Raw genomic sequence first — 13,623 nt, 5'->3', positions numbered from 1 at the left:
CTCGATTTACCATTAAAATACTGTGTAACCACCTTGGTAAAACCAGAGAAATATACCTGAGTGGACATATTTCGAGTAGGGAGCACTGAAGAAACATTATAGTCTGGTAATGAAGTATAGCACTCCCATTTTCTACCCTTACAATGGCTACTTTGAAGATAAACAAGAGCAACAAAATTTGGTAGAAAACAATGACCTCTTCCCCTCCCCTGGCTCTTTGTAAAAGATTTCTGCCCACAAAATTCCAAGGAATAGTTAACCAAAGAAGGTTAATTAACACTTATCTTAGCTTCTGTATGCCGCTTCGCTAGTCTCCACCTGCTCCCCCTCCCCAACCAGGAGATGGTTTTTGCCTTTATATTCTCCCTGTGAAGACTGTTAGAGGCTGTGAGTTTGTTTAGGGCAGGAGCCCGCTTGCAGTCGCCCGCTAATAAATCTCCAAACGGTCAATTTGGTCTCTATGTGAATTAGTCTCGCGTAAGACGGATATATTTGGAGGCCCCAGCGAGATCTCATTCTAAAATTTCTCCAGGCTGCCGGGCCTCCACAACTAGCCCACTGGAGAACTTCCCGTCGCAGGGGGGGTACCCCCTGAAGAAGTTCCAGGGCCCCGCGACGAGGACTTTTCCCCTGCAGGTGGGAAGCTGACGCCCTATAGCCATCTATCTATTTGGAGTCCTTCAGGACGCATCCGAAGGTAAGAAATAATTTTAAATTATTTCCTGGTTAGACTAGTCCCTGGATTCTTGCCAATTAGTGCCAGTCGTGACCGTTCTAATTGTGTGGGGTCCCTCCTTGGGTCGGGATGCGGACGGGGGTATTTACCTGGTTCTGAACATTTGTTCAAGGGGGAGACTGATTATCTCCCCAGACCTATAGAGGTCCCAGTCAGGTTTTATAGGGTGGGAATGTCATAACCTCTAAATGAGTGTTGAGTGAATGTGTCTATAGTCCCACGGCTTTTGCTATAGGATTTGAGTGGGCCCTAATCCCCTTCTGTAGTTGGCTGCAATGACATAACGGTGACTCAGCTTTAGCTGACCAGGCCTGGGGTTTATACGGGTGCATCTTAGTCAAGGCTGAACTAAGTCGCCTTGAGGCAGCAGATGGATGGGCATCTGATAGGGTCCCTTTGGGGGCCTCCCCGCTCCTTTGTCTGTCTCCAACACCGTGCACAGAAAGATCCAGGCTCAAGGAATACATAGAATTTACAAATTTGTTCAGTTTCTCTTATTTCACTTAGTCTACATATATTTGTTCTCCTGTGTTACAATTTCATTTCCCTTGTTTCAGATATCTTAGAGGATATTTCTTGATTTAGTCCTATCCCATTCTCTTTTGAAATCTGCTCTCTCCAAAGATTTCGGACCTAATCCTCCGAGGCAGCCTCTGACTATGTTCTTCACCCGAGACCCAGTTTTTTCCATTCCTTCTCATCCTCTGTCTTACGCCACCTGTCTCCTAATCTGTTTTCCCTTCTCACAGGACAACCGGATTCGGCCTTTTCCTCCTTCTGGAAGACATCGGGAATCGTTCTCATTCTTTTCCCCTTGGCCAAACTAATTGTTTTAATTAGTTTCACTATGGGAGGGGGTAGCTTGAAAGTCAGAATTCTGCTCCAATGTATGCTCGACCATTGGGAAAAGGCTGGTTTGGGCACAGGGAGATATGGGGAGCTCCTCTCAAAAGGCGCTGTCCTCCTCTAGTGCCCCTCCTCAGACCCACAGTTCCACCTTAAGGTCCATGCGGAAGGCACCGTCCTCCTCTAGTGCTGTTCTTCCCCCTGAGGGAGCCCTGCCCTGCCCTGCCCTGCCCGGTGGTGACCCCAGTCCTCAGCTGCACTTCGCCACCAGTCCCTCTCTCAGGGCTGGGTTACTCTGGCCTAGTGCTGCCGCCAACCCAAACCAGCTACCCCTGTGCTGACAGTTTGGGGTTTGTCTAGCGTGCTGTTCCCCAGGTGATTTCACAGCACCTCCCTTACCAACACGGTCAGGTGCAAATTCTCTTGGTTTGTCACCCTTCCCTCCGACCTCTACCTCCTTTGTCAACCAACAGCCACCCCCCCTACCCCCCCCCCCCCCCCCCCCCGCCTGCCTCACTCTATTCCCCTACTCAGACCCGCAGTTCCACCTTAACGGCCATACAGGAGGCACTGTCCTCCTCTAGTGCTGTTCTCTCCCTGCTGCAGGCCTGGCTGGTTGACGGGGACTCGAGGGGAAGATCCCCTTTTCTTGTATATGCTCCCTTCTCATCTAGCGACCTATACAACTGGAAAGCCCAGAATCCCCCTTTCTCAGAAAAACCGCAGGCCCTTATTGGGCTACTAGAGTCTGTGTTTCACACCCACAGCCCCACATAGGACAATTGTCAGCAACTGATGGTTACCCTGTTCACTTCTGAGGAATGTGAAAGAATTAAAAAGGAAGCCCGCAAGGCGGGGGGGGGGGGGGTTCCTTAGAAGAGAATAGAAATAGAATTGAACAGTCTTTTCCCACAAATCCACCAGAGTAAGACACCAACACCTCCACAGGAAGGGATGCATTGAACAATTTTCACCAGTACCTCCTAGCAGGCCTAAAAGGGGCCGCCCGAAAAACCGATCAGTCTGTCCAAAGTAATTGCAGTTTCCCAAGGCCTTCAGGAATTGCCTACAGCTTTCCTGGAAAGGCTGAAGGAAGCCTATCGAGTCTATACTCCCATAGACCCAGCTGCCCTGGAAAACAGCAGGGTGATCAACTTAGCCTTTGTCACTCAATCAGCCCCTGACATTAGAAGGAAGCTACAGAAATTAGAAGGGTTCCAAGGGATGAACTTATCTCAACTATTAGAAGTAGCTCAAAAAGTTTTTGACAACCGAGATAGTCCCTCTGAAAAACAAGAAAAAAGGCTGGCAAGAGTAGTAGTAGCAGCCCTAAAAGAGTCCAGTAGTCAACAACCAAGAGGGACCAGGGGTAAGGGAGGATAAGGGCCCTTGCAAACCAGAGGGGAAAAAAAACACACCTGCAGCCAGAGGAGACCACTCCTAGGAAAAAAACCAATGTGCATACTGCAAGCTTTGAGCCACCTCTCACTCCACAGTGCCCACTAGACTTTGCCCCCCAGATGCTGGGCTTTCCTTATGCAAGGGATGACCTCTCTCTGTGGAGCATCCCCAAGGCTCAGGGGTACACTACCTTCCCAGAATAGTGTTCAGGCTGTGCCACAGCCCAGTGCTTTCCAGCAAGCATGCTAGCCTTTGCCTACCAGTCAGCCATGCACAGAGCCTGTAAGGCCTATACAGAAGCCGGTGCACGATGCTGAGAAGACTATATGGCTGCCCAGCTACAGGAAAGAGCAGCTCCAGCTCCAGCTCAATGAGCACCCTGAGGCACCCATTGTTATCGGAGATAGTCCAGTTCCCCCCACCCCACCAACACTCCCACCCTGTGCCCAAGAGCACCAGTCTCTTCTACAGAACCAAGGAACACTGCCCCCTGGCTCTCCACCCATGCCCATTATTGACAATGTCTTCAGCTTGGCCCCCTACCGTGACTATCTGGATGTGCAGACACCCGAGGCCACATCTGAGCCTGATCCAGCCCCAGTCCCCAAGGACAGCTATTACAAAGACTCCAGGGGAACCCTGTCTACCCAGGAGGCCCCTTTGAGGGTGCATTGCTCACTTAGGGAGGAAATGGCACTGGACTTGAGTGTAAAGAAACCCATGGCAGAGGCTCCTCCTATCAAGGTCCCTAGTCCTGAGGTACACTCCAAGCTCCCTGTAGCTGTGGGTGTGCCAGATGCAGGGAGCGCAGTCTTGGAGCTGCCTGGGGTGCCAGTGACCACAGAGACCACCCCAAAGACCAACTTCCACAGCTCTGTGGCCTTCATGTTCCGAAAATTCAAGATCCTCCGGCCAGCACCCTTGTCTGCAGCTATGGTCCCATCTGTGCCCACCTCAGTCCCTTCCTCTGACCAGCCTGTACCCACCCCTACGTCTGTGCCCACTAGACTGCAGATTCTCAAACATCCCTTGCCCATGGCCTGCTTTGATCTGGCACTGCCCAGTTCTCTAGGTGTATTTGTGACCACCCTAGCACCTACTCTGGCTCCATCATCTGCTCCAGCCCAGGCTACGACTCCAGCTTCTACCCCTGTCACAGTGGATTCCCCAGAGCAACACTTTGCAGGACTGAATGAATCCCTATGCGATGCCATCTTGGGCTCAGTGGCCCACTCCCCACCTGAGAAGCTGCATGAATGGCTTGAGATGGCTGGGCCTTGGGGCCGGGTAGCATGGCAGAATGGCCAGGCAGTGCAGGGGCTGTTGGGCAAGCTGCTGTCCCAGTTGCAATGCTTTGTGTGCACGCAGCAGTGCCCCTTCTCTCACGTGGTGAGGGCTGGTGCCATCTTCATGCCCATCCACCTGGTGAAGGAGCAGCTCTTCCCAAGGCTGCTGCCTGCTTCTGTGGACCATGTGCTGCAGGAGCACCGCATGGAGCTTCGGCCCACCACACTGTCAGAGGAAAAGGCACTGCAGGAGCGAGCCTTGCATAGCTGCACCTCATGCATGCTGAAGTTGTTGGCACTGCGCCAGCTGTCTGACATATACCATGACCTGCTAGACCTGCAGTGGCGTGACTGTACATTGCCAGCTGAAACCCATCATGGCCAGAGATGAGCCAGAGAGCCTATCTCTGGCTCAGAAGTCTTCTATCTCCAAGGCCAGGAAGCCAGGGAAGAAGCTACCAACTCCTGGCCCGGAGAAAGCAGAGGCAACTGCTGGGGGAGGGTCCTGCTGTGCCTCACCTGCCCCCGATGCCAGTGCCAGCCCATCCAGCCACACACTGAGGGCCCGGTGCTGAAGCCTGCTGGAAACCGCCTGGCTTGGTGGCCTGGACCTGCCCACTTAGGGCTACAAGGCCTCAGGAGCAGCCCGGCCCTCACCTTGCCCACAGCTGTTAGGTGGCCAAAGCCATCTCCTGTAGCATTGGTGGCTGGTGCTGTATGGACAGCTACTGTCTGGTAATCACTCTCCCTACCCCTCCATTCTGCCAGCCCAGCTGCCCAGGCCAGGAGACATGCCCTTGGAGTTTCTCTGGTTCTCATCCTGCCCCCCACCACTAGCTGGGCTGAGAGTCCCTGAGCTTATAATTTGAGGTCCCTTAATAGAAAGGACTGATTTCTGTTTCATCCTGAGAGAAGATATGTGGGCTTTGGAGCCCCACTGACTTGGGGTCAGACCCTGGCTCCTATGCTTCTTGCTGTGTAACTGGGCAAGTCACTTCCTCTTGAGCCTTTATTTACCCATTTGTAAAACAGGATAACACAGTCTACCTTGCAGGGTTATTGTGGGGGTGATGCTTGACACATAGCAGTTATAGTTTGTTCTCTGCTCCCTCCACAGGACTGGGGCCCAGATCCCAGCCTGGAGTTTGAGGCTGACCAAACAGAACCTCCAGGAAGTCTTAATGTGTCATAAGACTTGGTTATCTTGGTTTGATACAGTGTAGTGTATATGACTCCCATACTTTTTAGAGTAATCCCCCAAGAACGCCTGTGGCTACAGCCTCAGTGTTTGGGGTTGGGCCCTAAACCTCAGCCCTGGGGGAGCCTACCCTTCCCGTAGTCCTCCTTATACTCGCCCATATTATAGGCCCTTGTCTCCTTGGCCGCCTAACCTCCTTCATTAGAGATAGAATTAACTCTGTAAAGCTAATGGTCCTCAGAACTGAGTATAATTCTCTACCCTTCAAAGGAGAACCAAGGATTTAATTCTCATCACATTTTACAAACAGGAGTGGGGAATGAAGTACAGCACGCCCATTTTAGCACTCCCGCTTTCTACCCTTACAATCGCTACTTTGAAGATAAACAAGAGCAACAAAATTAGGTAGAAACAATGACCTCTTCCCCTCCCCTGGCTCTTTGTAAAAGATTTCTGCCCACAAAATTTCAGGGAATAGCTAACCAAAGAAGGTTAATTAACATTTAGCTTCTGTATGCCGCTTTGCTAGTCCTCACCTACTCCCCCGCCCCAACCAGGATATGGTTTTTGCCTTTATATTCTCCCTGTAAAAACTGTTAGAGGCTGTGAGTTTGTTTAGGGCAGAAGCCTGCTTGCAGTTGCAGGCTAATAAATCTCCAAATTGTCAATTTGGTCTCCGTGTGAATTAGTCTCATGTAAGATGGGTATAACAGTAAGAGATGGGGAGCATAGAAAGAGGGAGTCCTCCCTGAGACCTGTGCTAGGCTCTGAGGCCCAAGGGCCAGAGGCTGCAAAACTCCCTCCCCTTGGGAGTGTGGACTGGCATCCAAAAGTGGGATCTCAAACCCAGAGTGCAGGAGAAGGGAAGGAGAGCCCATGCACAATGGGCAGAGGGACCCAGGAAAACAGTGTGCCTGCGAGGAGGGGACCGTGCCTTCCCAGTGAAATGCCTCTAATGGTGGCAGACGTGACAGGAGGCTTTCACCCCCGGTGCTGACCATGGGAAAGGCTGTCCCACAGTGTGTGGCTTCCGAATAGAAAGAGGCCGAAGGGCTGCACTGAGCAGCCACATACAGGGACCCCCTGCCTTCCTGTAAGGCATTGTATAGAATCCCAGAAAACATTTGAACTTTGTGGTGCAGGAAAGGGGAAGAGACCCATCCCATAACCAGAGAGGGATCAGAGCTGCCAGTGGGGTGGATCGGGACTCCAGCCTCTGGAGCTGCTGGTGGGGCAGATCGGGTCTCCAGCCACCAGAGATGCCGGTGCAGTGAATTGGTGATTTTTGACCTGCTGAGGGGAGCTGGGATAGTGCGCAAGGAGCTGCCCCAGATTTACTGAGATCAGCAGTGCAGGGGATCTGCATGGGGCTGATTCTGTCACGCCTCCTGCTTGGTTCTGAGGTGTGGGGGCAACGGGACCTCACAGGGCTGGTTCTGTGTCAGTGTGTTGCTTTGTGTGTTTTTGAGTTTTTGATTGCTGAATGGGCATACACCTTCCTGGCTTGCATTGGGGAGACAGACCAGTGAAAGCTGGGATTAGTGTCTGCATTGCGCTGAGTTTCAAATGAGCGCCCTATGAGAACAGCCAACCAGAGCTGGGAAAGGAGGGGCAGAGCACACCTGCCTCTCCTGCAGGCTAGGAGCACCATCCCCAACAGGAAAGGTGCTGGTTCAGCTCACTGAAGCCCCAGATATCCCCCACAGGGCACAGTCCTGAGGGGGAAGGGAGAATAGCTCATAGGATGACGAGATAAGACTCTCAGGGGCTATTGTTTGGGAACTGGAGAAAATGCTTAAAACCCATTCTGGGGGCTGGGCAGGCAAAGCACTCACTGGATTTTTTTTTAAATCAAACTCACTGAGCCCAGGCCACTGAAACTGCCCATACAGAAAAGGCAGCAGACTGAATTGAATCTGAAACTGCAGCAGGACACTGTATGGGGAACTAGAATTAGAGGATAGGGTAGAGACTGGAGTTGACTTTGAAGCAGAGACTAACTTCACTACAGTGAGTACCTGACAGTGAAACTGCTAAGTAAGGGGAGCAATATCCTGAGCTACACTAGCCAGCCTGCACCCAAAGACTCCTCAGAGGACTCTGGAGGAAGATCAGGCAACCACAAGGGGGAGGCAAAATAGCTAAGTAGAGGTGGTCCCCAGAGAGCCTCAGATCAGCCAGCTATCTAAGGATACCTGAGCCAAACCTAGGCAGCTCCTCACATTGGCTGATACACAAGTACCTCCCAGAACCGAAATCAGCATACAAAACAGTGAGCCTCAGGCAATAAAATCTGCCCAGAGGAAACTCACCTGATGGGCTTTTTTTTTAGAAAAGAAAAATTTTTCTTTATTAAAAGTTTTTGTTTTTAATTAAAAAAAAATTTTTTAATTTGATTTGCTTTGCTTGTGTGTTTTTTGTTTGGTTTGGTTTGGTTCTTTGTTCCATTATCAAGATTTTCTTGATATTCTCTGCTTAATTGCTTGGTTATCATCATTACAACCAATAAGTTTACTGCTTTTCTCTATTGTTTCCCATATCTCTTATTGGAATCCCTCCCTGCCCATGCTTTATCTCTCTCTCTACTTGTTCCATCGGCATAACTTTTTTTTTTCTTTTCTTTTTGTCCCCTTTTATACTGTTTTCCTGTCTTTTTGTTTCTTTGTTTGTTTCTGTTTGTCCCTATATTTTATTTTTATTTTTTCTTTTCAACTATTTTCCTATTCCTATGCTCTACCTTGAATTTTTTGCTCGCCCTTCTTTCAGAATATTTTCTCTGCTCCTTTTATCTCCCAGTAGCATCACCATTTTCTACTTTTTATTTTACTATTTTTCTTTACTATTAGCAGTAATATCCTTTTCTCTCACTATTTTGTTTGTTGTTGTTTTACTCTCTCTTTTTTTTCTTCAGCATTTGTGTTCTCACTTCACTTACCCAATTCAACAGTCTCTTGGGATGTTTTCATTGTGATTGTCAGGGTATTTTGTAAGATACCACTTGTTTCCTAGCAGTTTGGTTGTGTATTGTCCATACTTGCCAGTACCTTCACAAATGCTCACACAATGTGGTTGGGGCTGAGACACACAGTTAGCCAACCACAGAAGAGAGTCCTCCCAATAACAGGTCAACAATAGTCTAGACCCAATCACAACAGGAGAGCCAAAAGAACCCACAAAAGGGACACCCACAAAAGGGACATGCCTAGAGCAAATAGCTCAGAAGTATAAGAAAAACACACCACTGGACACACACTACAAAATCTCCCTCCACAAGACTGGGAGACAGTAAATAAATCTAATATACAGATACAAACACTAAGAGCCACTAAGATGGGGAGACAAAGAAACCCCCAAACTAAAGAAAATGAAAAATTGCCAGAAAAAGACCTTGATAAGATAGAGTTAAGCAAGTTATCAGAAATAGAGTTCAGAGTAATGGTTATAAAGATGCTCAAGGAAATTAATGAGAACAACAAGACCCTTAACTTAATGGAAAGGTCGAGGAATTTAGTGAAAACATGAAAAAAGAGCTAAATGTCATAAATAAGAACCAGGCAGAAATGAAGAATACTATATCTGATATCAAGCATATGGTGGAAGGAATTAAAAGCAAGCTCAATGAAGCAGAGGACAGAATAAATGACTTAGAAGATAAGGTAAAAAAAACACACATGCAATCAGAGCAGCAAAAAGAAAAAAACACTTAAAAATCATGAGGACTGTCTAAGGGAATTTTGGGACAACATGAAGTGAAACAACATTCGCATCAAAAGGGTAACAGGGGGAGGAAAGTAAGCAAGGGATAGAGAACTTGGTGGAGCAAATAATGACAGAAAACTTCACTAAGCTGATGAGGGAGAAAACCACATAAGTTCAGGAAGGACAGAGGATACCAAACAAGAGGAACCCAAAGAGACCCACCCCAAGACACATCATAATTAAAATGGCAAGTGTGAAGGATAGAGAGAATATTAAGGGCTGCCAGAGAGAGACAAGAATTAACCACAAGGCAGCCCCCATAAGGCTGAGAGCAGATTTCTCAACCGAAACACTTCAGGCCACAAGGGAGTGGCATGAAGTTCTCCAAGTAATGAAAAGCAAGAACCTACAACCAAGACTGCTTTATCCAGCAAGGCTTTCATTTAAAATTGTAGGTGAAATAAAGAGCTTCCGAGAAAAAAGAAGGCTAAAGGAGTTCAGTACCACCAAACCAGCATTGCAAGAAATGCTAAAAGGACTGCTTTAAGAAGAAATACTGAGAGAAACGTATATCAGCATAAAGGGGGGAAATGGAATTAAATAAGTATATATCAATAATAACCTTAAATGTAAATGGAATAAATGCTCCAATAAAAAGATGTAGGGTAGCTGAATGGATAGGAAAACAGGACCCACATATATGCTGTCTATAAGAGACCACCTGGGAGCAAAAGATTCATATAGGCTGAAAGTGAATGGATGGAAAAAAATATTCCATGCAAATGGAAACAACAAAAAAGCTGGAGTAGCAATACTTATTTTTGACAAAATAGACTTCAAAATAAAGATAACAAGAGACAAAGGTCACTACATAATACCAAAGGGGTCAATTCAACAGGAGGAAATAACCCTTGTAAATATGTATGCACCCAATATAGGAGCACCTAAGTATATAAAAAATTTCTTGGTGGACTTTAAGGGGGAGATTGACAGCAAAACAATCATAGTGGGAGACTTTAATACCCCACTGCCAGCATTGGACAGATCATCAAGACAAAAAATCAACAGGGAAACACATACCTTAAATGACACACTAAATCTAATGGATTTAATTCACATTTACAGAAGATTTTATCCCAATGCAGCATAATACACATTCTTCGCCAGTGTACATGGGACATTCTTAAAAATAGATCACATGTTAGGGCACAAATCAAGTTTCTACAAATTCAAGAAGATTGAAATCCTAACAAGCACCTTATTGGATCACAATGGCATGAAACTAGAAATCAACCACTATAATAAAAACTCAAAAATATTCAAACACATGGAGGCTAAATAGCATGTTATTAAACAATGAATGGGTTACCAATGAGATTAAGGAGGAAATCAAACACTTCATGGAAAAAAACGAAAATGAACAGACAACTACCCCAAATCTATGGGACACAGCAAAAGTATCCTTGAGAGGAAAGTTCATAGCACTTCAAGCATACCTCAAGAAACAAGTAAAAGATCTAGTAAACCCTCTAACACAACAACTAAAAGAACTAGAAAACGAGCAACAAGAAAAGCTCCAAGGAAGCAGAAGGAGGGAAATAATAAAAATCAGAGCAGAAATAAATAACATAGAGACTAAAAAAAAAATACAAAAAATCAATGAAACCAAGAGCTGGTTCTTTATAAAGATAATTAAGATTGATGCATCTTTAGCTAGACTCACCAAGGAACAAAAAGAGGGGACCCAAATAAAATCAGAAATGAAAGAGGCGATATAACAACTGATCCAACAGAAATACAAAGGATTTTAAGAAAATACTATGAGCAACTATATGCCAACAAACTGGACAACCTGGGTGAAGTGGACAAACTCCTAGAAGCACACAATCTTCCAAAGCCGAATCAGGAAGAATCAGAAAACCCGAATAGGCCAATAACAACTAATGAAGTTGAAGCAGTAATAAAAAAACTTCCAGCAAACAAAAGACCGGGACCAGATGGATTTACAGGTGAGTTCTACCAAACATTCAAAGAAGAATTAAAACCTATTCTTCTCAAACTATTCCAGAAGATTCGAGACAAGGAAAAACTCACAAGCTCTTTTTATGAGGCCATCATCATCCTAATCCCAAAACCAGATAAAGACACTACAAAGAAAATTACAGGCCAATATCTCTATGCACACAGATACTGAAATCCTCAACAAAATACTAGCAAATCGGATCCAGCAAGACATTAAAAAGATCATATGCCATGACCAAGTGAGATTTAATCCGGGGATGCTACGCTGGTATAATATTTGCAAATCAATAAATGTGATAAATCACATAAACAAAAGGAAGGACAAAAATCATATGATCTTATTAATAGATGCAGAAAAAGCACTCAACAAAATCCAGCACCCATTTTTGATAAAAACTCTCAGTAAAGTGGTAATATAGCGAACCATAACATTATAACAACCATATACGAGAAATCTACAGCCAACATCATACTCAATGGTCAAAATCTAAAAGCACTTCCCTTAAAACAGGAACAAGACAGGGATGTCTGCTTTCACCACTCTTATTCAACATAGTATTGGAAGTCCTTGCCACAGCCATCAGACAGGAAGAAAACATAAAAGGTATCCATACTGGATAGGAAAAATTAAAACTGTCGTTATTTACAGATGACATGATATTCTATAGAGAAAACCCTCAAGACTACACTGAAGTACTACTATATCTGATAAATTAATTCGGCAGGGTAGCTGGATACAAAATTAACATCCACAAACCAACGGCATTTATATACCAACAATAAACTCTCAGAAAGAGAAACTAAGAAAATAGTACCATTTACCATTGTAACTAAAACAATAAAATACCTAGAAATAAACTTAACCAAGGGTATAAAAGACCTGTACTCAGAAAACTACAGGACACTGAAAAAAGAAATAGAGGAAGACATAAACAAGTAGAAGAATATACCATGTTCATGGATTGGAAGAATTAGTATCATTAAAATATACATACTACCCAAAGCAATCTATAGATTCAATGCAATTCCCATTAAAATACCAACAGCATATTTCACAGAGCTAGAACAAATATTTCAAAAATTTATATGAAACCAAAAAAGACCCCAAATAGCCGCCGCCATCCTGATGAAGAAGAACTGAGTGGGAGGGATCACTTTACCAGATATCAAACTGTACTACAAAGCCACTGTAATCAAAATAGCCTGGTATTGGTACAACAGACACATAGATCAACGGAACAGAAGAGAGACCCCAGAAATATGCCCACGCCATTATGGTGGGTTAATATTTGACAAAGGAGGCAAGAGCATACAATGGAGTAAAGATAGTCTCTTCAATAAATGCTGCTGGGAAAATTGGACAGGTATATGGAAAAAAAATGAAACTAGATCACCAACTTACTCCATATACAAGAATAAATTCAAAACGGATAAAAGACTTAAATGTAAGTCATGATACCATAAAAATACTGAAAGAAAACAGGCAGTAAAGTCACAGACATCTCCTGTAGTGGAATTTTCACTGAAACATCTCCTAGGACAAGAGAAAATGGGACTACATCAAAATAAAAAGCTTCTGCACAGCAAACAAAATCAGCCTCAAAATACAAAGGAACCCCAGGGTATGGGACAACATATTTGCTAAGGATGCATCTGATAAGGGGCTAATTTCCAAAGCGTACAAAGAACTCATACAACTCTACAGGAGGAAGACAAACAATCCAATTAACAAATGGGCAAAGGACCTGAATAGACACTTCTCCAAAGAGGACATACAGATGGCCAAGAGACATATGAGAAAATGCTCAACATTGCTAATGAGCAGAGAGATGCAAATTAAAACCACGAGTTATCACTTCACACCTGTCAGAATGGCTGCCATGAACAAGTCAACAAATGACAGGTGCTGGCGAGAGTGCGGAGAAAGGGGAACCTTAGTACACTGCTGTTGGGAATGCAGACTGGTGCAGCCACTATGGAAAACAGTATGGAGGTTCCTCAAAAAATTAAAAATGAAGCTGCCTTTTGACCCAGTGATCCCACTTTTAGGAATATATCCTAGGAATCCTGAGACACTAATCAGAAAGAATATATGTATCCTTATGTTCATAGCAGTGCAATTTACAATAGCTAAGATCTGGAAACAGCCCAAGTGCCCATCAGTAGATGAGTGGATAAAAAAGTTGTGGGACATATATACCATGGAATACTACGCAGCTGTAAAGAAGAAGTATCTTGTATCCTTTGGGACAGTATGGATGGACCTGGAGAATATTATGCTAAGAGAATTAAGTCAGGCAGAGAACGACAAACATCACATGATCTCACTTATATGAGGAATCTAATCAACAAAATAAACTGATAAACAAAATAGATTCAGTGACATGGAATCATGTATCAGACTGATGAATCTCAGAGAGAGGTGAGGGTGTGAG

General features: G+C 45.1%; 1 pseudogene; it reads left to right on the top strand.

Moving 5' to 3' along the window:
* The first annotated feature begins 1,668 nt into the window (after positions 1 to 1,668).
* Positions 1,669 to 4,844, top strand: LOC107531124 (uncharacterized protein C15orf39 pseudogene; annotated as a pseudogene).
* Positions 4,845 to 13,623: the final 8,779 nt, after the last annotated feature.

Source organism: Miniopterus natalensis, chromosome X, assembly GCF_054644295.1.
Source record: "Miniopterus natalensis isolate mMinNat1 chromosome X, mMinNat1.hap1, whole genome shotgun sequence".
In the NCBI taxonomy this organism is placed as follows: domain Eukaryota; kingdom Metazoa; phylum Chordata; class Mammalia; order Chiroptera; family Miniopteridae; genus Miniopterus; species Miniopterus natalensis.
The sequence above is the reverse complement of the archived record's forward strand: the minus strand, read 5'-3'. Positions and strand labels throughout refer to the sequence as shown.